At 40.2% G+C, this 23341-nt stretch overlaps 1 long non-coding RNA gene across 1 annotated transcript; it reads left to right on the forward strand.

Annotated features, from left to right (window-relative positions):
* Positions 1–1040: 1040 nt before the first annotated feature.
* On the forward strand, positions 1041–22933 carry LOC140846488 (uncharacterized). Its single transcript, XR_012125619.1, has 4 exons — positions 1041–1120; positions 1343–1411; positions 17746–17862; positions 22788–22933. It is a non-coding gene; the product is annotated as an uncharacterized lncRNA (long non-coding RNA).
* The last annotated feature ends 408 nt before the right edge of the window (positions 22934–23341 follow it).

Here is a 23341-nt window from a genome sequence, read left to right on the forward strand (position 1 = left end):
GGGGTGCGTCCCGCCCTGGCGCGCGACGCCGTCCTTACCCAGCCGCGTGAGCAGCCAGTTCCGCCCCGGGGGTCTTCCTGGGCTCCCGGCGCGCCGCGGGTCTCCAGAGCGGCGCACTAGCGCTCCCGCTCGCAGCCTGGTAGGCGGCCCGAGCACACCAAACCAAACCAGTTCCAGGCACGGCCAGCAAGAGCCTCTCCCCGCGTGGTTCCGGCTTTCGCCCAGCCGCAGGCGGAAAACTCCAAATGCCCCCCGGGTCGCACCCGGGTAGTAGAGCGCCTGTTTCCTTTGGTCCCTTTCCCCACAACCACCTCGCTGTCTTGGGCAAAAAGATTCGGGGGAGGTATTTCCTACGCATTTCCCCTGTCCGCTGTCTTTGCCTTCTCACTCCGCGAGCCTTTCTCTCTGAACGTTAGGTCGGTGTCGAAGGCAATTTGGACTTCTTTGACTCCGCCAACCAGAGACGGGTGTATGTGTGTATGGTACACGTTGTGTGATGTTATATATAATAAAGTATATCTTTCACAATAGAATATATACAGCAGTATACAATGCATTATAGAATAGAAAATCAACATATATATTTTAAAACATACTTGCATAAGGCTTAAAAAAACTCAAAAAGCCACCAGGTTGCAGCGTCTCACAGCTTGGCCAGCTGGCAACCACGATTAACTTGTATTTCCGGTGTTTTTTATTTGTTTGTTCCTGCAAGTAGGTATGTGCACCTGAATCTCCTTATCTGTCCCCCACCTATCTGCACGCTTTATACACAGTGGGCAACACTTCGCTTTTCTCACTTAACATGCATCTTTAAGTTCGCTTCTGGAGGAGTTTTTGTTGGCTTAGCATATCCCCGGGACATAATTGGTGCGAAAGGCTGAAATAAATCACACGGAGCTCTGGGGGCTGCGCCTGCAGCTCGCGCGCCGGGCGCCGGCTGTGGTTCCCAAGAGGCCACTGCCGGCGGCTCCGCGCCGGAGTAAGCGCGCCCCGGGATTGGAGAACTGCGCAGTGGCAGTTGCAGCGCCCCCTTGCTCCGCGTGCCGGGGCCTCGCAGTGGGAGTTTTCTTTCCTTTGGGTCCTCCTCCTTGTTTGCACTGTGAGACCCCAGAAGCAGGTAAACAAGCTCTGGGACCCTGTCCTGTGCTCCTGGGGCTCCTGGGCGGGGAGCGATCTGCTAGACTGTCCCGAGGCCGATCAAAGGGGACGCCCCGGGGGCGCAGTCAGCTCCATTAACATCCCCTTCTGGCCCGGCCCCTGGGGGCGGGGACGGAGTGGCCGGCCAGAAATCGCGTGCTGCCAAAGGCCTACTGTGAATGACCCCTTAAATTCCCTTCAGGCTCAGTGGCAACTGTTGAAGAAGCCGAAGGTCTTACTTCTTGAGAAGTCACGCTCTGAGGCTCCGCTGGTAACAGGGTGCGGGATGCTGGGCTGGACCATGTTGATGAAAGTAAACTTCCATGTCTTCAGCAACTGATGGAAGATACAGATATCAACTCAGCAATTAAGAGAATATCAGAAAATCATCAAACAGGGAGATGCAGTAGTTCCCCAATCTTGGCAGAATCCCGGGGTGGCTAAGGGGCTGGAAGGGAGGGGTAAAAATCCCAATGCCCAGGTAACACCCCAGAACAATTAACTAGGTGTATCTGAGACTGAGACCCAGGCACCGGTATTAACGGAAAGATGTCCGCATGACTCCAATATGCAGCTAAGCAGGGGAACCCCAGAGCTGTTGGGTGTGTGGGTTGCTGGAAATCTTCCTGAAGAACTGACATTTGAGCTCAGAAGGGAGTGCGGTGAGGACCCGAGGGAACACCTGGGCCCTGTGCTCGCTGGTGCTCTGGGAGTAGTAGTGGAGAAAGGACAAGGCATTTTCAGAGCAGAAGGAAGCAAGTGATAGCTGGGCACTGGGTCACAGACCTGTGCATCCCTGGGAAGTCTTTCTGTTGCTCAATTCCAAGGGAAACTTCAAAGTTTGATCACTGGAAAACACCTAGTTTAAAATGATCGATCTTTAAATATAATTCAAAATCAAATGATGAATGGAAACATTTTAAAAATAGAATAATTCTGGAAAGCTTCTAGGCTGAGTTGAGGTATTTCCTGAGGACATTGCATCAAGTCTAATGTGCCATCCATTAACATGCACCATGATTTTGTTTGCCCCTAAGAAAAAAAAAAGCTGGTTCCTAAAATTTTTCTTTGTGTTTGTCAAAGACTGCTTATTTAGACAAAGTGTTATTTTCATATTTCATTCAGTACACATTAAAAGGAAAAATAAAAGTTGTCCACACAGTGACAGCTATGTTACAACTGCCATCTGACCACCAGGGATTGTAAGACATCATTGATTCACCCCTCGATTTCCAGAACTTGAAAGGTGTATCATGGAGTCTCTGCAAGCCAGTGTCATCCAGTGAGCTCATTGCTCTCAGTGCTCTATGCCTTTCAGCTTACTTAATTCTCATGACAACTACATGAGGTAGGAATGATTCTTTATTAACAGTGTTTTACAGATGATAAAACAGGGTCTGCAAAGTAAGTTACTTTAAGTCAGGCAGCTCCCAAGGGGCAGAAATAGGATAGAAACCCATTGGAGGCTTATTTGTCACACTAAGCTAGGAAAATTGTCCCATCGAGTCAATCAAAACTCTGAAGGGTAACAAGGAGGCGGAGCTGCTCTTGAGGGCTCTATTACTGGGAGACTGGAATTTCCATTTCAGTTGGACCTCAGTTTTTTAACTGTTCAGGGATGATGTAGTAAAACAACATTATGCAGCTAAGAGCTTTCATGCTATCTATTAAAAGAACGTATAAAGAAATGATACCTGCATATTTCAGGCCAAATTTTGTTTTAAGTAAACTTAAAAAAAATTTTTAAGCACAATACATACATACACAGGAGAAAAACACATACCCCAAATCAAGCTCCCTTGTGCAACCAGCATCTGTATTAAGAAATCTAGTAATGCATCAACACCAGAAGGCCCCCATATCCACTTTTGTTTGTCACCTCCCAAGACTTGGCCACCATTTTGTCTTCTATCCCCATCAATTAGCTTCCCACTCTTTTTTTTTGGATTTCTTTGTTTTTTATTTTTTATTTTTATTAAGGTATCGTTGATATACACTCTTATGAAGGTTTCACATGAAAAACATTGTGGTCACTACATTCACCCATATTATCAAGTCCTCCCCCATACCCCATTGAAGTTATTGTCCATCAGTGCAGTAAGATGCCACAGATTCACTCCCTGTCTTCTCTGTGCTACACTGTCTTCCCTGTGACTCCCCCACATCATGTGTACTAATCATAGTACCCCTCAATCCCCTTCTCCCTCCCTCCCAACCCACCCTCCCTTACCCCTAACCCTTTGGTAACTGCTAGTCCCTTCTTGGAGTCTGTGAGTCTGCTGCTGTTTGTTCCTTCAGTTTTGCTTCGTTGTTACACTCCACAAATGAGGGAAATCATTTGGTACTTGTCTTTCTCCACCTGGCTTATTTCACTGAGCATAATACCCTCTAGCTCCATCCATGTTGTTGCAAATGGTAGGATTTGTTTTCTTCTCATGGCTGAATAGTATTCCATTGTGTATATGTACCACATCTTCTTTATCCATTCATCTACTGATGAACCCTTAGGTTGTTTCCATATCTTGGCTATTGAAATAGTGCTGCAATAAACATTGGGGTATATATGTCTTTTTGATTCTGAGAACTTGTTTTCTTTGGGTAAATTCCTAGAAGTAGAATTCCTGGGTGAAATGGTATTTCTATTTTTATTTTTTTGAGGAACCTCCATACTTCTTTCCACAATGGTTGAACTAATTTACATTCCCACCAACAGCGTAGGAGGGTTTCCCTTTCTCCACATCCTCGACAGCCTTTGTTGTTCCTAGTCTTTTTGATGTTGGCCATCCTAACTGGTGTGAGGTGATGTCTCATTGGGTTTTAATTTGCACTTCCTTGATGATTAGCGATGTTAGCTTTCCACTTTTTGAATTTTATATGCATGGAGTCTTACATTGTGTTCCTTGTGTTCAGCATCTTTCATTCAACTTGCATGGGGTATTTGCTCATGTTGATGCATGTAATTGCATTTGGACATTCTCCTTGCAGTGTAATCCATTGTGTGAATATATAATTTATTCATTCTGCTGGAGACATTTGGTTTGCTTCAAGTTTGGGTTATTATGGGTAGTGCTGGTATGAATCTTCTTGAACATATCCTTTGGTGAACATCTGTATTGCATTTCTGCTAGGCCTATACACACTGGAGTGGGCTTGCTGGGTCATAGAAGTCAGACTACATATTTTAAACAAGGTTCATAACATTTAAGAATCTTAGACTCTTTAAGCAGAGTACCTTACAGTCTTAGGACTTAATTGGGATAATGTTAGGGAGTATTAAGGGAAGAGATACCAATTAAAGAACAGAGGAAAAGATGAAAAGGAGATAGGAAGATAGATATTCTGCTTCAGATACATTTATTGTTCTGTATTTGAGTATTCAAGCACTACATGTTTAAGAATGCTTATATTTCTTCCACAAATGGTTGAGCATCCATAGATAAGTATATTGTCAAAGCAGACATGGATTGGGGAATCCTCAAAATGCCAGAGGGAATCTCTTGTTTTCCTTTCATTGTATATGTTTATGGCTTTCTAACAATTGCCTAGGATGGAAATTTCTAACATCTAAAGGTGCAGTTACTGATCCATGTAACTTCCCAAGTATAGATTTTCCTCCTTTAATGGTCTATGATCTTTGTAAATAAAGCAACGCAGACACACACAAATAAGACTAAAGAAAACACCCCACAAAAAATCAAAGCACTCATGATCCAACCTCCAAATAACAACCACTCTCAGCATTTTGTGGTTTTAGGAGTACCAGTGGGGGCCTACCTTGTGTCCATTTTGCTCCACTTGTTTTTCCAACAAGAATTCCTAGTTTATTCAAACATCTATCCCTCTCCTACATGACTCAGGTAGAAGTAAGCCCAGATCCAGTGCAGGGACAGCCTCTTGTCTAAGCCAATCACTGTGTGTTTCTGTGCAGATTGCTACTGGTCCAGACTCCAGATGACTTGGAGTCAATGGTTAGGAGAGAGGTGTTTTCCTTTCACAATCCTACTTCTGTGGAGGGAGGAAGCAAGAAGCATGATGGCCTCTGGCACCATCATGGGACTGTGAAGGGAATCTCTTTAGGGGAACATGGTACTCAAACATCAGATGAGGAGAGAGAGGCAAATAATCTGGATCCTTGATGACTTCTTTGAACTGCTGATGGTTGGGCCTTCCATCAGCTTAATGATTAAGCTAATTTGAATCAACAGTTTAACTTTAACAATTTATACCTTTCCACATATTCTTGGACATAATGTTAATTAAGTGTTTTATATGTAATATATAAACATACAAATGATATTCAATTTTCCTGTTATTCACTTCAATAAGCAACATCATAATAAACATCCTGCATAAATATCTTTACATATATGTCCTACTATTTCCTAGGAATAAATCTCTAAAATTGGTATCATTGTATTAAAATATATTTGTATACATTTTTGTATACATTTGAGATATATATAACAAATGTAGGAATTTAGAATATGTTTCATTATGTTTCTGTAAATACATAAGTTGTGTATACAACCTGTGGCTATATACAAATTAAAGAGTTTGCTATCAATTCTTATTTAATCTGAGATAATGTCACATTAAAAAAAATCAAAGAAATATGTTTATTCAAATGGATGATTTTTAAAGTTAAGTTTATTAAGGTGTACTTTATATACAATAAAAATTCACCCTTCATAGAAGTGTGTGTTTTGTTAAGTTGTAACAAATACATACACCTGTATAACTAATACCATAGTCATCACTACCATGAATTTTACTAAGAGATTCTCCAATATTCAACACTCTTATGTTCCTAGTAAACTGGCTCCAGTCATATTTTCTCTACACAGTGCAGTGCTAGACTCTTATGTAAGTCTATTATTTAATTCACATCAATATTTAAAAAGAAATTGGCTTACATTGTCTTTATTAGGTTTTGATTGCTTTAGAATGCTAACTTTCTAAAAATAACTTGGGAACTTTGTTTTATTTTCTATGAAACAATTTTAAGTACAAATATAGGTTTAATAAGAAATTATCCCTAAAATGAATAGGACCTGGAAATACCCTTTGCAAACTTTTCCATTTTCCTCCTATTTTTGTTGATCTATTTAATTCTTAAACTTTAAAATGTTTTAGCAGAGATTTGTACCATATAGCATATACAGGTATATAATGTAACCATCTATTTTATATAGTAATATAGTTACATTTTATGTTTGCTCTTGATTCTGTCATTTTAAGATTTTGCTCCCTCCTTGCTTACTTTTTTCTTTTTTGCATGATATCATCTGTATTTTTGTGTCCCTTTCTCCCTCCCTATTTATTAGCATTTATAAATGAAATACTATTTATTAGTATTTCAGAAATTATTTGTCTTGACTGATTCTTTGTATAAACTTTAAACAATATGCTTATGCCTACTCCTTCCTCTTGCGTCCAGCCTGAGAAACAAAGTAGCATCTAGAGACTTGTGAAAGAGGCTTCTTAACTGGAATGGAAGTATGGTGACAGAGTGGATATGTGTCTGTTTCATTCACTGCTGGATCCCTGGTGCCTAGCACAGGGTCTCAGAATTTGGTACCTAGAAATGATCGAGTGACTGGATTAGTGTAATTACTGCTGACCACCTTTGAACTTCTGACAGCAGGCTGGATTCTGAGTTTCAGTACCAGTTATCTCTCTATTATAACTATATTCTTGTTAAGTTTGACATTATTTTTTCCCTTCAAAAAAATAAGAATATTTAACTTTCATTTTATAATTGCAATTGCTGTAATGATAATTTATAATTAAATGGATTCTGAGCTCACTGCCAGTCTTTTGTGCACTGCCCTCTGCATTTCCAGTCTTTTTGGCATGACTGCATTTTGTTGTTATACAGATTTTTTTCAGCAAAACTTTGCAGGTGCTATTTTCCTATGATCTGATCTTCTTCCCTCTCTCCTCCCCTCCTTTTCTCCCTCCCTCCCTCCCTCCCTCCTTTTCTTCCTCTTTTTCTTTCTATTTTCTAAGATATGCATTTATTTTTAGACTAAGTAATACGTTCACCTAGTCCAAAATTCAAGAATAAAAAACAGGTGTCTTCTTTTTTCTCCTTTCCCAGTCAGTTCTTCTTCCCAGATACAGTCAATATTATCAGTTTCTTATGGATGCTACTTGAAATACCTTATTCAAATAGAGGTATCTTTATAATTTTTTTCCAGTGATAGCATATTATGCTGTTATGCATCATGCTTTTGCCCCGCCCTTAACAAAGTATATTGGAAATTACCTCGTATTCACACACAAAAAAGTTCCTCACTTTTCAAAGCCAGTTGCAAGAGTATTCCAGTCCATGAATGCACCATGCTTACTTATCCATTTCCCCACAGATGGTCACTTGCTATATAAATAATGCCTCAGTAGGTAACCTTTAGAGTTGCTGAGTCCTTTCCTATCCAGCGCTGACTGAATCAAAATTTCTGGGTTTGCAGTTTTTTATGAAAATCTTTTGGATGAATTTGATATATGGTGAGCCATGCCTCAGGCAGTTATTCCTTAGACACTCTGAAACCTTCATCTTGTGAACCTTAGGACTTCTTTAAACTTGGCCCCATTACTTCCTGCTGGGGATGGGTTGAAGGCTCCAGATGAGATGTTCAGACCTTCTCCTTGGGCCGACAGCACTCTCAGGCTTGGTGAGAATTTCCAGAGTTGCAGCCAACATCTTCAGTTTGATTTTCTGCTCTTGTTTTGTACCAACACAGAATTGTTTCTCAAAGTCTTCTCTTAATATATTGCTGATTTTTCTGTTTCTGGAGGATTCTTATCAAAGTTTACAATATTAGTTTATTTTCCTCTCTGCTTTTGCATGACAGGCTTACTCTGAGTCTCCTGTTAAATTAATTTTATATTGCTTCATTTTGTGAAAGGGGGTGTTCTGTAAGCCTAGGTAACTTTTCATAGAAATCTTTTTTACATTTACCATACTATTAAATTTATTGTTTAAATTGTGATTATTCATTTCACAGCTTTCCTGTAAATTGTTATTACAATACTGTAAAAATTAAATGGATCTACACTCGGCTTCTTTAATGTCTGGGGGGTTTTAGTTCATTTTGCCTCACACAGAAAAGTACCTTTTTTTCTTTTCAGGCAGTTCTTAGACTTGTTTTGAAACTAAAGCCTAAATTTGGGGTGACAAAACTGAATGTTTACCAGGGGCAGGAAGATAAAGCAAATGAGGGAAGCAGAGTTACTGCCATTTTCTTTTCCTTTAATACATTGCTGTGTTTTACATCAAGACCAATTATATTGCTTGATTAAATCTCTTTTTGAAATCCCAATTCCTTTTTTTTTTTTTGAGAGGGTATCTCTCATATTTATTGATCAAATGGTTGTTAACAACAATAAAATTCAGTATAGGGGGGTCAATGCTCAATGTACAATCATTAATACATCTCAAGTCTAATTCTCATCAGTCTCCAATCTTCTGAAGCATAACGAACAAGTTCTTACACGGTGAACGAATTCTTACATAGTGAATAAATTGTTACATGGTTAACAGTACAAGGGCATTCATCACAGAAACTTTCGGTTTTGATCACGCACTATGACCTATAAACAATCAGGTCAAATATGAATATTCGTTTGATTTTTGTACTTGATTTATATGTTGATCCCACACTTCTCCCTTTATTATTATTATTATTATTATTTTTAATAAAATGCTGAAGTGGTAGGTAGATGCAAGATAAAGGTAGAAAACATAGTTTAGTGCTGTAAGAGAGCAAATGTAGATGATCAGATGATCAGGTGTGTGCCTATGGACTAAGTATTAATCCAGGCTAGACAAGGGCAGCAAAACATCCACGGATGCAGAAGATTTCTCTCAAAGCAGGGGGGATGAGGTTCTGAGCCTCACCTCTGTTGATCCCCAAATTCTCACCTGATGGCCCCCCTGCGACTGTGCCTGTCTTAGGTTGTTCCTCCCTTGAGGAATCTTACCCGTCTCTGGCTAACCAGTCATCTTCCGGCGCCATACAGGGAAATGTAAAGTTGGTAAGTGAGAGAGAAGCCATATTGTTTGAAAAGGTTAGCTTTTTACTTCTTTGCAGATTTATGCCCTGTGGCTTCTATGCCCAGCACTTGTCTCGAGGTATCTTTACCACCTGGAGGAATTATGATGCTCGGTAAATTCGATATGAGGCACGAATTCTATTTAAGGGTTGTAATTAGGAAGGAAGAAGAAAAGCTATAGATGTAGCATATGGAAGGAAACATGGGAGGATTGATTATTTCTTTGACGTATCTTCTTGTAGAGTACCTTAAGCATGTATAGGTTTTAAACTACTAACTACCTTGCGCACACATATTAACAATAGGAATACGGTGACATAAACTAAGCAAATCTATAATTACCAGCCATCTCCAGTGAATCCAAGAAAACCATTTAGGCACCCTAGGCATTTGTGAAAATTTGTCTATGATATGATGGATATTGTCCAACTGTACTTGAACAGTCTGAGAGAAATCAGACAAATTAAAGCAGCCCATTTCTGGGATCTGTTCACATCCCATATGTTCTTTTAACCGTAGATAGTCTATAGTCATAAGATTTTGGAGTGCTACAACTTGCACCCCTCCCAACTCCTGGTTGAGTTCCAATAGTACAGATCCGGTTAAATTCGTTGTCTCACTGTATGCACATGCCAGCCTAGACATCTCCCTCCTCATTCCTATGGCAAGTCCAGGAGATGGTGGGCTGGATGCAGCCACAACCGCAGCATCGTCCGGATCCCTGTGGAGGCTTTTTAATGATCATTCCCCGGCACAAGTCCTCCAGAGAGTGCTGATGCTGGAAGCTCCTTCTCATATCGTATCTTAGTTCATTTTCTGGGTATCCAAGCTAGGCCTTGATCTTCTGCATAGAAACAAACAGACCCTTTGCCCACACTTTGACATGCCCTCTATACCACTGTGCAGAACTCATTGAAGGTCAGCACACAGGAACTGCTTTTTTTTTTTTTTTTTTTTATTAAGAGAAAGGAATATTATCAGAAAAGAGTACCTCCATAGCTGATCATCTGACACCCTTTAAGTGATCAACATTAAGGATATTTAAAGCATGCGTTGATCTTTGATTTACCAATAGTTTTATCCTATCAAGGAGTAATCCCCCTTTTCTTTCTTTCTTTCTTTTTTTTTTTTAATTTTTAATCTACACTTACATGAAGAATACTATGTTTACTATGCTGTTCCCTATATCAGGTCCCCCCTAACAACCACATTACGGTTACTGTCCATCAGCTTAGCAAAATGTTGTAGAGTCACTACTTGTCCTCTCTGTGTTGTGCAGCCCACCCTCCCCTTTCTCCCTCCCCCCCATGCATGCTAATCTTAATACGCCCCTTCTTCTTCCCCCCCCCCCCCCCCTTATCCCTCCCTGCCCACCCATCCTCCCCAGTTCCTTTCCCTTTGGTACCTGTTAGTCCATTTTTGGGTTCTGTAATTCCGCTGCTGTTTTGTTCCTTCAGTTTTTCCTTTGTTCCTATACTCCTCAGATGAGTGAAATCATTTGATATTTCTCTTTCTCCACTTGGCTTATTTCACTGAGCATAATACTCTCCAGCTCCATCCATGTTGCTGCAAATGGTTGGATTTTTCCACTTCTTATGGCTGAGTAGTATTCCATTGTGTATATGGACCACATCTTTTTTATCCATTCATCTACCGATGGACATTTAGGTTGCTTCCAATTCTTGGATATTGTAAATAGTGCTGCGATAAACGTAGGGGTGCATCTGTCTTTCTCAAACTTGATTGCTGTGTTCTTAGGGTAAATTCCTAGGAGTGGGATTCCTGGGTCAAATGGTAGGTCTGTTTTGAGCATTTTGATGAACCTCCATACTGCTTTCCACAATGGGTGAACCAATCTACATTCCCACCAGCAGTGCAGGAGGGTTCCCCTTTCTCCACAGCCTTGCCAACATTTGTTGTTGTTTGTCTTTTGGATGGCAGCCATCCTTACTGGTGTGAGGTGATACCTCATTGTAGTTTTAATTTGCATTTCTCTGATAATTAGTGATGTGGAGCATCTTTTCATGTGTCTGTTGGCCATCTGTATTTCTTTTTTACAGAACTGTCTGTTCAGTTCATCTGCCCATTTTTTAATTGGGTTATTTGTTTTTTGTTTGTTGAGGTGTGTGAGCTCTTTATATATTCTGGACGTCAAGCCTTTATAGGATCTGTCATTTTCAAATATATTCTCCCATACTGTAGGGTTCCTTTTTGTTCTATTGATGTTGTCTTTCGCTATACAGAAGCTTTTCAGCTTAATGTAGTCCCACTTGCTCATTTTTGCTGTTGTTTTCCTTGCCTGGGGAGATATGTTCAAGAAGAGGTCACTCATGTTTATGTCTGAGAGGTTTTTGCCTATGTTTTTTTCCAAGAGTTTAATGGTTTCATGCCTTACATTCAGGTCTTTGATCCATTTTGAGTTTACCTTTGTATATGGGGTTAGACAATGGTCCATTTTCATTCTCCTACATGTAGCTGTCCAGTTTTGTCAGCACCATCTGTTGAAGAGGCTGTCATTTTGCCATTGTATGTCCATGGCTCCTTTATCAAATATTAATTGACCATATATGTTTGGGTTAATTTCTGGAGTCTCTAATCTGTTCCACTGGTCTGTGGCTCTGTTCTTGTGCCAGTACCAAATTGTCTTGATTACTATGGCTTTGTAGTAGAGCTTGAAGTTGGGGAGTGAGATCCCCCCTACTTTATTCTTCTTTTTCAGGATTGCTTTGGCTATTCGGGGTCTTTGGTGTTTCCATATGAATTTTTGAATTATTTGTTCCAATTCATTGAAGAATGTTGCTGGTAATTTGATAGGGATTGCATCAAATCTGTATATTGCTTTGGGCAGGATGGCCATTTTGACGATGTTAATTCTTCCTAGCCATGAGCATGGGATGAGTTTCCATTTATTAGTGTCCCCTTTAATTTCTCTTAAGAGTGACTTGTAGTTTTCAGAGTATAAGTCTTTCACTTCTTTGGTTAGGTTTATTCCTAGGTATTTTATTCTTTTTGATGCAATGGTGAATGGAATTGTTTTCCTGATTTCTCTTTCTATTGATTCATTGTTAGTGTATAGGAAAGCTATAGATTTCTGTGTGTTAATTTTGTATCCTGCAACTTTGCTGTATTCTCATATCAGTTCTAGTAGTTTTGGAGTGGAGTCTTTTTGGTTTTTTATGTACAGTATCATATCATCTGCAAATAGTGACAGTTTAACTTCTTCTTTACCAATCTGGATTCCTTGTATTTCTTTGTTTTGTCTGATTGCCGTGGCTAGGACCTCCAGTACTATGTTAAATAACAGTGGGGAGAGTGGGCATCCCTGTCTGGTTCCCGATCTCAGAGGAAATGCTTTCAGCTTCTCGCTGTTCAGTATAATGCTGGCTGTGGGTTTATCATTTATGGCCTTTATTATGTTGAGGTACTTGCCCTCTATTCCCATTTTGCTGAGAGTTTTTATCATGAATGGATGTTGAATTTTGTCAAATGCTTTTTCAGCATCTATGGAGATGATCATGTGGTTTTTGTCTTTCTTTTTGTTGATGTGGTGGATGATGTTGATGGATTTTCGAATGTTGTACCATCCTTGCATCCCTGGGATGAACCCCACTTGGTCATGGTGTATGATCCTTTTCATATACTGTTGAATTCTGTTTGCTAATATTTTACTGAGTATTTTTGCATCTACATTCATCAGGGATATTGGTCTGTAGTTTTCTTTTTTGGTGGAGTCTTTGCCTGGTTTTGGTATTAGGGTGATGTTGGCTTCATAAATGAGTTTGGGAGTATTCCCTCTTCTATTTTTTGGAACACTTTAGGAGAATGGGTATTATGTCTTCTCTGTGTGTCTGATAAAATTCCGAGGTAAATCCGTCCGGCCCCGGGGTTTTGTTCTTGGGTAGTTTTTTGATTACCCTTTCAATTTCTTTGCTCGTAATTTGTTTGTTTAACTTTTGTGTTTCTTCCTTGGTCAGTCTTGGGAGGTTGTATTTTTCTAGGAAGTTGTCCATTTCTTCTAGGTTTTCCAGCTTGTTGGCATATAGGTTTTCATAGTAGTCTTTAATAATTCTTTGTATTTCTGTGGAGTCTGTCATGATTTTTCCATTCTTGTTTCTGATTATGTTGATTTGTGTTGATTCTCTTTTTCTCTTAGTAAGTTGGGATAGAGGCTTATCTATTTTGTTTATTTTCTCGAAGAACCAGCTCTTGGTTTCGTTGATTTTTGCTATTGTTTTATTCTTCTCAATTTTGTTTATTTCTTCTCTGATCTTTATTATATCCCTCCTTCTGCTGACTTTAGACCTCATTTGTTCTTCTTTTTCCAGTTTCGATAGTTGTGATGTTAGACTATTCATTTGGGATTGTTCTTCCTTCTTCAAGTGTGCCTGGATTGCTATATACTTTCCTCTTAAGACTGCTTTCGCTGCGTCCCACAGAAGTTGGGGCTTAGTGTTGTTGTTGTCATTTGTTTCTATATATTCCTTGATCTCTATTTTGATTTGTTCATTGATCCATTGATTATTTAGTAGCATGTTGTTAAGCCTCCATGTGTTTGTGAGCCTTTTTGTTTTCTTTGTAGAATTTATTTCTACTTTCATACCTTTGTGGTCTGAAAAATTGGTTGGTAGAATTTCAATATTTTGGAGTTTACTGAGGCTCTTTTTGTGAGCTAGTATGTGGTCTATTCTGGAGAATGTTCCATGTGCACTTGAGACGAATGTATATCCTTTTGCTTTTGGATGTAGAGTTCTATAGATGTCTATTAGATCCATCTGTTCTAGTGTGTTGTTCAGTGCCTGTGTGTCCTTACTTATTTTCTGCCCGCTGGATCTATCCTTCGGGGTGAGTGGTGTGTTGAAGTCTCCTAAAATGAATGCATTGCAGTCTATTTCCCTCTTTAGTTCTGTTAGTATTTGCTTCACATATGCTGGTGCTCCTGTATTGGGTGCATATATATTTAGAATGGTTATATCCTCTTGTTGGACTGAGCCCTTTATCATTATGTAATATCCTTCTTTATCTCTTGTTACTTTCTTTGTTTTGAAGTCTATTTTGTCTGATATTAGTACTGCAACCCCTGCTTTCTTCTCACTGTTGTTTGCCTGAAATATGTTTTTCCATCCCTTGACTTTTAGTCTATGCTTATCTTTGGGTTTAAGGTGAGTTTCTTGTAAGCAGCATATAGATGGGTCTTGCTTTTTTATCCATTCTATTACTCTGTGTCTTTTGATTGGTGCATTAAGTCCATTTACATTTAGGGTGACTATTGAGAGATATGTACTTATTGCCATTGCAGGCTTTACATTCATGGTTACCAAAGGTTCAAGGTTAGCTTCTTTAGTATCTTACTGCCTAACTTAGCTCGCTTATTGAGCAGTTATATACACTGTCTGGAGATTCTTTTCTTCTCTCCCTTCTTATTCCCTCCATTATTCATATGTTGTGTGTTTTGTTCTGTGCTCTTTTTAGGGGTGCTCCCATCTAGAGCAGTCCCTGTAGGATGCCCTGTAGAGGTGGTTTGTGGGAAGCAAATTCCCTCAGCTTTTGCTTGTCTGGGAATTGTTTAATCCCGCCATCATATTTAAATGATAGTCATGCTGGATACAGTATTCTTGGTTCAAGGCCCTTCTGTTTCATTGCATTAAGTATATCATGCCATTCTCTTCTGGCCTGTAGGGTTTCTGTCGAGAAGTCTGATGTTAGCCTGATGGGTTTTCCTTTATAGGTGACCTTTTTCTCTCTAGCTGCCTTTAAAACTCTTTCCTTGTCCTTGATCCTTGCCATTTTAATTACTATGTGTCTTGGTGTTGTCCTCCTTGGATCCTTTCTGTTGGGGGTTCTGTGTAATTCCATGGTCTGTTCGATTATTTCCTCCCCCAGTTTGGGGAAGTTTTCAGCAATTATTTCTTCAAAGAGAGTTTCTATCCCTTTTCCTCTTTCTTCTTCTTCTGGTATCCCTATAATACGAATATTATTCCTTTTGGCTTGGTCACATAGTTCTCTTAGTGTTGTTTCATTCCTGGAGATCCTTTTATCTCTCTCTATGTCAGCTTCTATACGTTCCTGTTCTCTGGCTTCCATTCCTTCAATTGCCTCTTGTATCTTATCCATTCTTCTTATAAATCCTTCCAGGGATTGTTTCACTCCTGTGATCTCCTTCCTGACATCTGTGATCTCCCTCTGGACTTCATCCCATTGCTCTTGCATTTTTCTCTGCATCTCATCCCATTGCTCTTGCATTTTTCTCTGCATCTCTGTCAGCATGTTCATAATTTTTATTTTGAATTCTTTTTCAGGAGGACTGGTTAAGTCTGTCTCCTTCTCAGGTGTTGTCTCTGTGATCTTTGTCTGCCTGTAGTTTTGTCTTTTCATGGTGATAGAGATAGTTTGCAGAGCTGGTACGAGTGACCGCTGGAAGAGCTTCCCTTCTTGTTGGTTTGTGGCCTTCCTCTCCTGGGAGAATAGCGACCTATAGTGGCTTATGCTTGTCAGCTGTGTGCAGACAGGGCTTCTGCTACCTGCCCGTTTGCTATGGGGTTTATTTCAGCTGTTGCTGTGGGCGTGACCTGGCTGGGGCTGCTCCTCCAAAATGGTGGAGCCCCATTGTAGGGGGAGCGGCCAGGAGGCTATTTATCTCTGTAAGGGGCCTCTGTGCTCCCTGCTGCCCAGGGGGTTAGAGTGCCCAGAGATCCCCAGATTCCCTGCCTCTGGTCTAAGTGACCTGTCCTGCCACTTTAAGACTTCAAAAAAGCACTCTCCAAACCACAACAACAACAGCAACAATGAGAGAGGGAACAGAAAAAAAAAAATAGGAAAAAACACACGATTTTTTTTTGTCCTCATGAGCCGGTCCCAGGCACCCGCTCACTGGTCCTGCTGTCCTGCCTCCCTAGCACCAGGGTCCCTGTCCCTTCAAGGCTTCCAAACAGCACCTGCCCACTGGTCCCGCAGGGAAAAACGCGCGATATTCTTTGTCCTTAGGCGCCGGTCCCAGGCACCCGCTCACCAGTCCCGCCGCCCTGCCTCTGTAGCACCGGGGTCCCTGTCCCTTTAAAGCTTCCAAAAAGCACTCGCCAATAAGAGAAAAAAAAAGGGGGAAAAACGCGCGATTTCCTCCGTCCTCAAGTGCCGGTCTCAGGCACCCACCCACCGGTCCTGCAGGGAAAAATGCGGGATATTCTTTGTCCTCAGGTGCCTGTCCCAGGCACCCGCTCACCAGTCCCACCGCCCTGCCTCCCTAGCACCGGGGTCCCTGTCCCTTTAAGGCTTCCAAAAAGCACTCGCCAAAAAAAAAAAAAACCACTCCGGTTTCTTTCCACCCGCCGGGAGCCAGGGGGAGGGGCGCTCGGGTCCTGCCGGGCTGGGGCTTGTATCTTACCCCCTTCGCAAGGCGCTGGGTTCTTGCAGGTGTGGATGTGGTCTGGATGTTGTCCTGTGTCCTGTGGTCTCTATTTTAGGAAGATTTTTCTTTGTTATATTTTCATAGCTCTATGTGTTTTTGGGAGGAGATTTCCACTGCTCTACTCACGCCGCCATCTTGGCTCCGCCCCCCTCCTTCTTTAAATAATCATTTCGCACCATTATTTTGTATCTCTGGTTAAAGCTCTTACCATGAATTGTTTCATAATGGTGTCATCCATTCTTTGGCATAGGCATATTTTATTTGCATGTCTCACATGCAGGAGTGTTCTTTATTTTCTGAGTTTATTGTATACTTCTCACTTTTGACAGAGACAAAAGTTAAGTGCTATTGCACTTTTTTCTTAACCTTACCATAAGAAAACACAACTCAGGCAAGACGATGATAATAACTGATGTTAACTGGCTACTTGCAAAAATGTGAAGTACTGTTCTAAGAATTCACATGTGTAGAATCATTTACTCCTCATCACAAAGGTGGGTTAACAGTTTACATCCCATGTTTCAATCAGGGAATGAGGTCCAGAAAGACCAAGTTACTTCCCCAAGATGAGCACTGTTAAAAAATTATGGAATGTGGATTCAAACCCAGGCAGTCTGGTCCCAAGCCCATGACCTTAGCCACTGTGCTTGACCACCTGTGTGCAATCACAAATGAGCCCGACATTTGAGAGTGCAGGTAGATTGGAGGTGGTGTGTCTCGTGCATTGGTGAATGTGCCCCCATCCCAAGGGGCAATCACTAATCAGCCCCAGCCCACTGTTCCCTGAGGAGAATTGGAGACGTACATTGATTAGTCTACTGATTTTTCAAGAAAAACCAGGATCTAGATACTTACACAAACTTCCTGGATTTTAAAGTTTTGGAAACCATCAAATATCCTAAAAAGCTGGGACAATTTTGCCTTGGTCCAAGAAAGCACATCTGTGGGCTGAAGGTGGACTATGAGATGCTTGGTTGAATACCTGATGGAGAGCATCTCTCCTTGACCAATATCCACCCCTTAGATGGCTCATTCTGAGCAAAAGCAGTAAGAGAAGTAAGGTAGAGAGGTTCGGTAGTTTATATGCCTCCCTCCTTTCTCACTCTTCCCCATCCTTTTTTGTCCCTGTCCTCCTCTGCCTTCTTCAGTGAGATTATAAAGAAGATAGCACCAGTGAACCGTAGTTGGATTAGGGCTTCCAGAACAGAGAAAAAAACTTGAGCAGAGTACCAAGGAAGTCAACGGATCTTAACAGCTGCCTCCAGGTATGGGATTTGTCTCGGACAATGGTGTAAAGTTTTTCCAGGATTGCACTATTTGTCAGTGCCATGTACCCAATTTAACATAAATTTGTGAAGTGCTTATTAGGTACCAGGCTCTGTGCTAGCTCTGAGATGAATAAAGTTAGATTTACATCTTTGAGGATTGTTAAATCTATGAATTCTGTAACACTGTTACCCTTATTATAGAGAATTTGCAAAGGTAAATGGTAATACAAAACCAGCCAAACCCTGGCAACTACAAGAACGAGACAATTTAATACAAAGAAAAATTCTACTTTCTGAAAAATGCTGTATAGGAAGAATGACTATTTTAATTAAATGAAAGAATTATTACTTACAGATCATTTATACCTAGTTATTATTGCCTGCTTAGTTCCTTACAGATCTAGGATTGCTGAAATCAACAATGTATTTGTAGTTCAATGTATGATTAAATTTAATCTGCGTTAAATTGGTGATTCCCAGGGAGAGGAATGGATGTCTCTTTAATTTCTTTAGATGCCCTTGTAAATATATGAAGTGACGCTGTTGTCAGAATGTCCTTATAGGAAGGACAGCAGTATACTTTTAATTAACTTCCTGCATTTAGGAGTTCATAGGGTACATGTCAGCACAAAATGAACTGCAGCAACTCTGTGTGGGCAGGAGGACAGTAAGTGCCCCAGGTTTATGAACATGGTGCATTCCTCTCGAATTTTCCTTTTCTGAACAAGAGGCAAGTGGCCAATTATTTTTCTGTTGAAATTTCTCAGATGTGTGTGACAAAGTGTGACAGATAGAGGAGTGAAGCCATTTCTTCGCTAAGAATAGCTATTCAACTTGTATTTCTCCTCTTTCTAGCAAGATTTGATGGCACAAGACAGAGAGAAAAAACTCCGAAGTAAAGACTTGGTTTTTATTCTTGGCCTCAGAATATATAATGGGCAAAACATGACGATTCAGTGATAGAAACTTAAGCAGATGTTTACTTTTAAAGCTATGTGGCAGACCATTTCAAGAATTTGAAGAAATTTTATTTCAATTGTTCAGAGAAAAAAACCTCACACTTCTTTTCCATCTCCAAAATAGTTAAAATCACAAAATCATGTTTATTGACTATTGCAGAAAATACTGATAAATCAGCAATGCAAATTTGAATTTTTAGAATTCTAACTATATCAGAATTTACAAAAGCTAACCAGTCACTCTTTTATAAGTTTATATTATTAGGAGTAAAGGAGAAATCAAGCACAGAATTAAAGTATGTTTAGAAGAGTAAAGAAAAGATATAACAGTACATGTCCAAACTAATGGGACATAGCCAACAGTACAACTATTTAAGGTCCTTTGCTTTTCTGTATACATTTTAGAGTTAACTTGCCACTATTTAGAAAACTGTAGCTATTTAGGAGGGTTCATGATATAAAGTGAAAAAGAGGAACTACATGATCTAAACACCTAAATAAACATTTTAGAAAAAGTCATGGATTCATGCATTTCTTCATTTACCTTTGGTAATTTCTTCATTTTATTAACTTAAAAAAGCCTGCTGGGATTTTCACTGGGATTGCATCAAATCTAATTTATATCTTAATAACATTGAAGAAAAAGGCAGCACCTTCCCCAGAAGCCCGCAGCTGCTCCTCCAGTCTCCAAGGCCTGAGTTAGGTACCCTGCTCATCAGTGGACCAATGTCTGTGCCTAGAGAGATGGGGGCTCTCCAGGATCTGGGGATGACATGCAACAGTCCCGCAATCATAGGGCTGTAATGAATGGGAAGGGCACAATGAATACCTGGGTGATAACAAACAATAATTCACTGCAGAAGGCATGAATCTAAGGATGGAGGTGCTGGGCAAGAGAGTCTGCCTGCAAATGTGGGGACTGCTAATTCTATGCACTGCCTGTCCATCTGCTCAACAAAGAGCTACTGAACACTTACTATGTGACGTTTGCTATTTCAAGTGCTGGCTTACAGTCATGAAGAGAACGTACAAGATCTTTTCTTTCAGGGAATTTATAAAAGAAGAGAGAAAAGAAAAAAGAAAACTAGTATGTGAGGAGATTTCAGACCATGGTTAGAGTGATGTAGAAAAAAGGAGGTTGATATGAAAAGCTGAGGGGCTGTGACTGCTCTGGACAGGGAGCTCAGGGATGACCCCTCTGGGAAGTGATTGTCAGTGCGCCTCAAACGACGGAGCGGAGCCAGAATCGGAAAGCAACACATTTTTAGCATGGGGTCAGCAGGTAAAACAGCCTTGAGGTGGGAGCCAGGTTACTGTATTTTAGTACCTGAAAGGAGACAGTTCTGGGGGCAGTGGCTAGAGAGTGAAATGAGAAGAGGTGAGAGAGGTGGTTAGGGAACACATGATCCAGCGCTTCATGGACCCCAAGGAAGCATTTTACATTTTAGTCTAAATGATGTAAGAAGCTCCTGGAAGGTTGTAAACATTAGAGAAATAGGGTTTGATTTATGTTTTTCAACGATCCCTCTGGCTGTCATGTAGAAAGGAACAGAGGGATTCTGCACTGGTCCAAGCAAGAGGTGATGCTGGCTTGAGTTTGGGGGGCTGCAGTAACATGGGGACCACTGGGTTCCAACGATGTTCTGGATTAGAGATGGATGGACCTACTGATTAGGGAAATGGTATGTACTTAGGACTCGGGTGGGATAGTGACCACAGATGGAACTTGAAGGTGATTCTGTGCAGAATTCTGACGAAATCTGTAGAAACTTAAGGATATAGGAATATATAATGAGAGAGTCACTGCAAATGAGTACAGAGAAGAGTTCTTCATTAAATGATGTCAGGAGACCAACTTAGCATTTGTGGGGAGAGGATCAAACCTGTATCTTAAACATGTTGAAATTAGTCCTCGCTGACTTTAAAGTGAGAAATTTTAAAAATAAGAAACACACTTGAATACTGATCACATTTTTGGAAATTGCTTAATTTTCTATTTTTAGAAAAGATGTTTTATAATTACTCAGGAAAAAAAGAGATAATTTGATGATGAAAAATAGAAAAGTTCTATAATTCAAAAAGCACCAAACCAAAATGAAATAGAAGAGTGGAGTAAAGAATAATAGCAGATGTCACACATCAAATAAGGAAATAATAATGATAAATGATAATGGAAAAATTGTTAATAAAAGAAACTGTCTGTAAAATGAAGACATAATTTACGAGCAATTCAGACAATGCAAAACAACAAAAACGGAACAGTTACTGTCTAACTGCAATAAATAAAACAACACAATCTGATGTCACTGAAAGTATCAATTGTAGTGTTGGAAGAGGGTTTAATCTTTTAGGAACCAAATTTTCCCACAGGAATCAAGCACCACAGAATTGTTAGAATGTTTTACCACAAACTGAGGGTTGCCTCAGTAACCCACCCCACCCTTTCACTGCAACACCCCTCCCCAGCCAATGAAGCGGGAATATCTGAGGATTCAGAGTTCTCTGGATTATTTCTGGTGTAATTCCTGAAAATCGAGTATCTATGTAAAATACACATAAAATCAGGAAAGAGCATGACTTTGAGAGAGGTTTTGTTATTTCAGTCTAATAGAGAGGTCTAAAAAAGTCATGTATTGTGTGTTGTTTTCATTTGCATTTTAAAAGTTAATGAATGAATGACTGAAATTGAGTATTTTTCATGTTTTTTACCATTTTCATTTCTTTTAAATATCAACTATTCATTTAAATTCGATATTTAAAATGGATACAAAGATTTTATTTTATTGTTAGTTACTAACAACTTTATTATTGCACATTAATCTTTCATAATGTATATTTTAATACATCCATCTTGCTTAAAATGAGCCTTCTCAATTCTTGCTAGAGATGCTTTCTTAGCTGAGATCAATCAGTTACCAGGGTGCAAAAGTCTTCAGAATTAAATTCTGATGGGTTGAATTTGCTTATGATTTGACTGGTTCTCACATCTGTCAGTGACACACACAAGGGCAGAAGAGGGACTTTTTCTTTCTCTTTACATAGAACATAATTGCTTGGATTTGTTCTGACTCTATAGCTGATTATCTCCACCCAGTTTGGCAGATTTTCCTGATGAAATGCTCTGATGTCCCACAGAAGAATGACTGAAAACACACATATTTATATTGTAGAACTGACCAAATCTCAGTGGTGTGGATGAAGTGGGGATTCACTGTTTTCCAGTGTTTCCTGTTTGGCTTTCCCTAGTCGGCCTGAGATGTTGCGGGCTGGGGTCTTGTAGCAGCTAGTTTATTTATTAACCAAGATGCTTTTGACCAAGACTACAACTGAAGATGTAGCTGGAAGAACCAAGGCTAGCTGCTTCCCTAACTGTCAAAGAACAAGCTAAACAAAAGAAGTCATAGGAAAATGCCATGGTGGGAGTGCGGCAACACCATCCAGGTCTACTCCTGTGGCCACCTGGACTGCCTTGTACTCTTTTTGCTGGTCGTCAGCCAGATGTCCAGAGAGTGACATGGCTAAAGAAAGGGTTGGAGCAGGCGCTGAGCCACCTGGTTCTGCATGGATATATGAGGTATATCTTTTTTAAGTAAATATGAGGACCTCTGTCCTTTACTAGCTGAGTGACGCAGCAAATCTCTTAATTTCTCTATGCGTCGGTTTCCTGGAGGTAATACTTCCTACCTCATAGGTCTGCTGTGAAGATTAAATGAGCTAATTTGTGAAAAGTGTTTAAAAAAGGATCTCGCACTAGTAAGTGGTCAATAAATATTAACATCACCAGAATAGTCATCTTTAAGAGGGTCTCTGAGTCCATGTGACAACTTTCTTGTCCATTAGTTGAAATCTCTGAAGGTGGATGTTAGAGATTTTTGTACTAAAGGAAGAACAAGACTTTCCCAAGGATTGGATGTGAGGAGAGATGGAGTGGAGTAAATTGATGGAAAATTTCACACTGTACAGGGGAGAATAGCTGGAGAGAGAGAATATGCTTCACCTACCTCATGGCACATACATGTTTCCACTGGTGGTCTCCGAACAAACTATGAAAGTTCCCAAGAGGAAGAATCAACTTGTGTCATCGGCTGCATCACGTCCTTTGACACTGACAGGACCAGTCAAGTAAGATGGGTTTTCTCCCTTCCACATATTCTCTTCCAGCTGCTTTGACTCTTGGAGTGAGTCAGCAACCAGGGTCAGGAGGGTAAGGGAGGAGGGACGGAAATGAAGGGCAGAAAAGAAAGCAGGTTCATGCCACTGTCTCCAGTTTCCTGCCTTTAGAAGCCCCCAGAATAAGAAAGGGAGGGTGCTTTAACTGACAATTGTGTTCATGTTTATAATTCTTACACAAGATGGCGAACACTGAAATACTAAACTTAGACAGATTTTCTTACTTTTAAATGACTGCAGGCTACCTATTTATTTCTAACTGTTATTAGAAAAATCATGGGACTGCCTGACTGCCTGAGATTTCATCCAGAGGCAGAGAGAGAAGTTCCACATTGAATACATTAAAT

This window comes from Manis javanica, chromosome 15 (genome assembly GCF_040802235.1).
Source record: "Manis javanica isolate MJ-LG chromosome 15, MJ_LKY, whole genome shotgun sequence".
In the NCBI taxonomy this organism is placed as follows: Eukaryota; Metazoa; Chordata; class Mammalia; order Pholidota; family Manidae; genus Manis; species Manis javanica.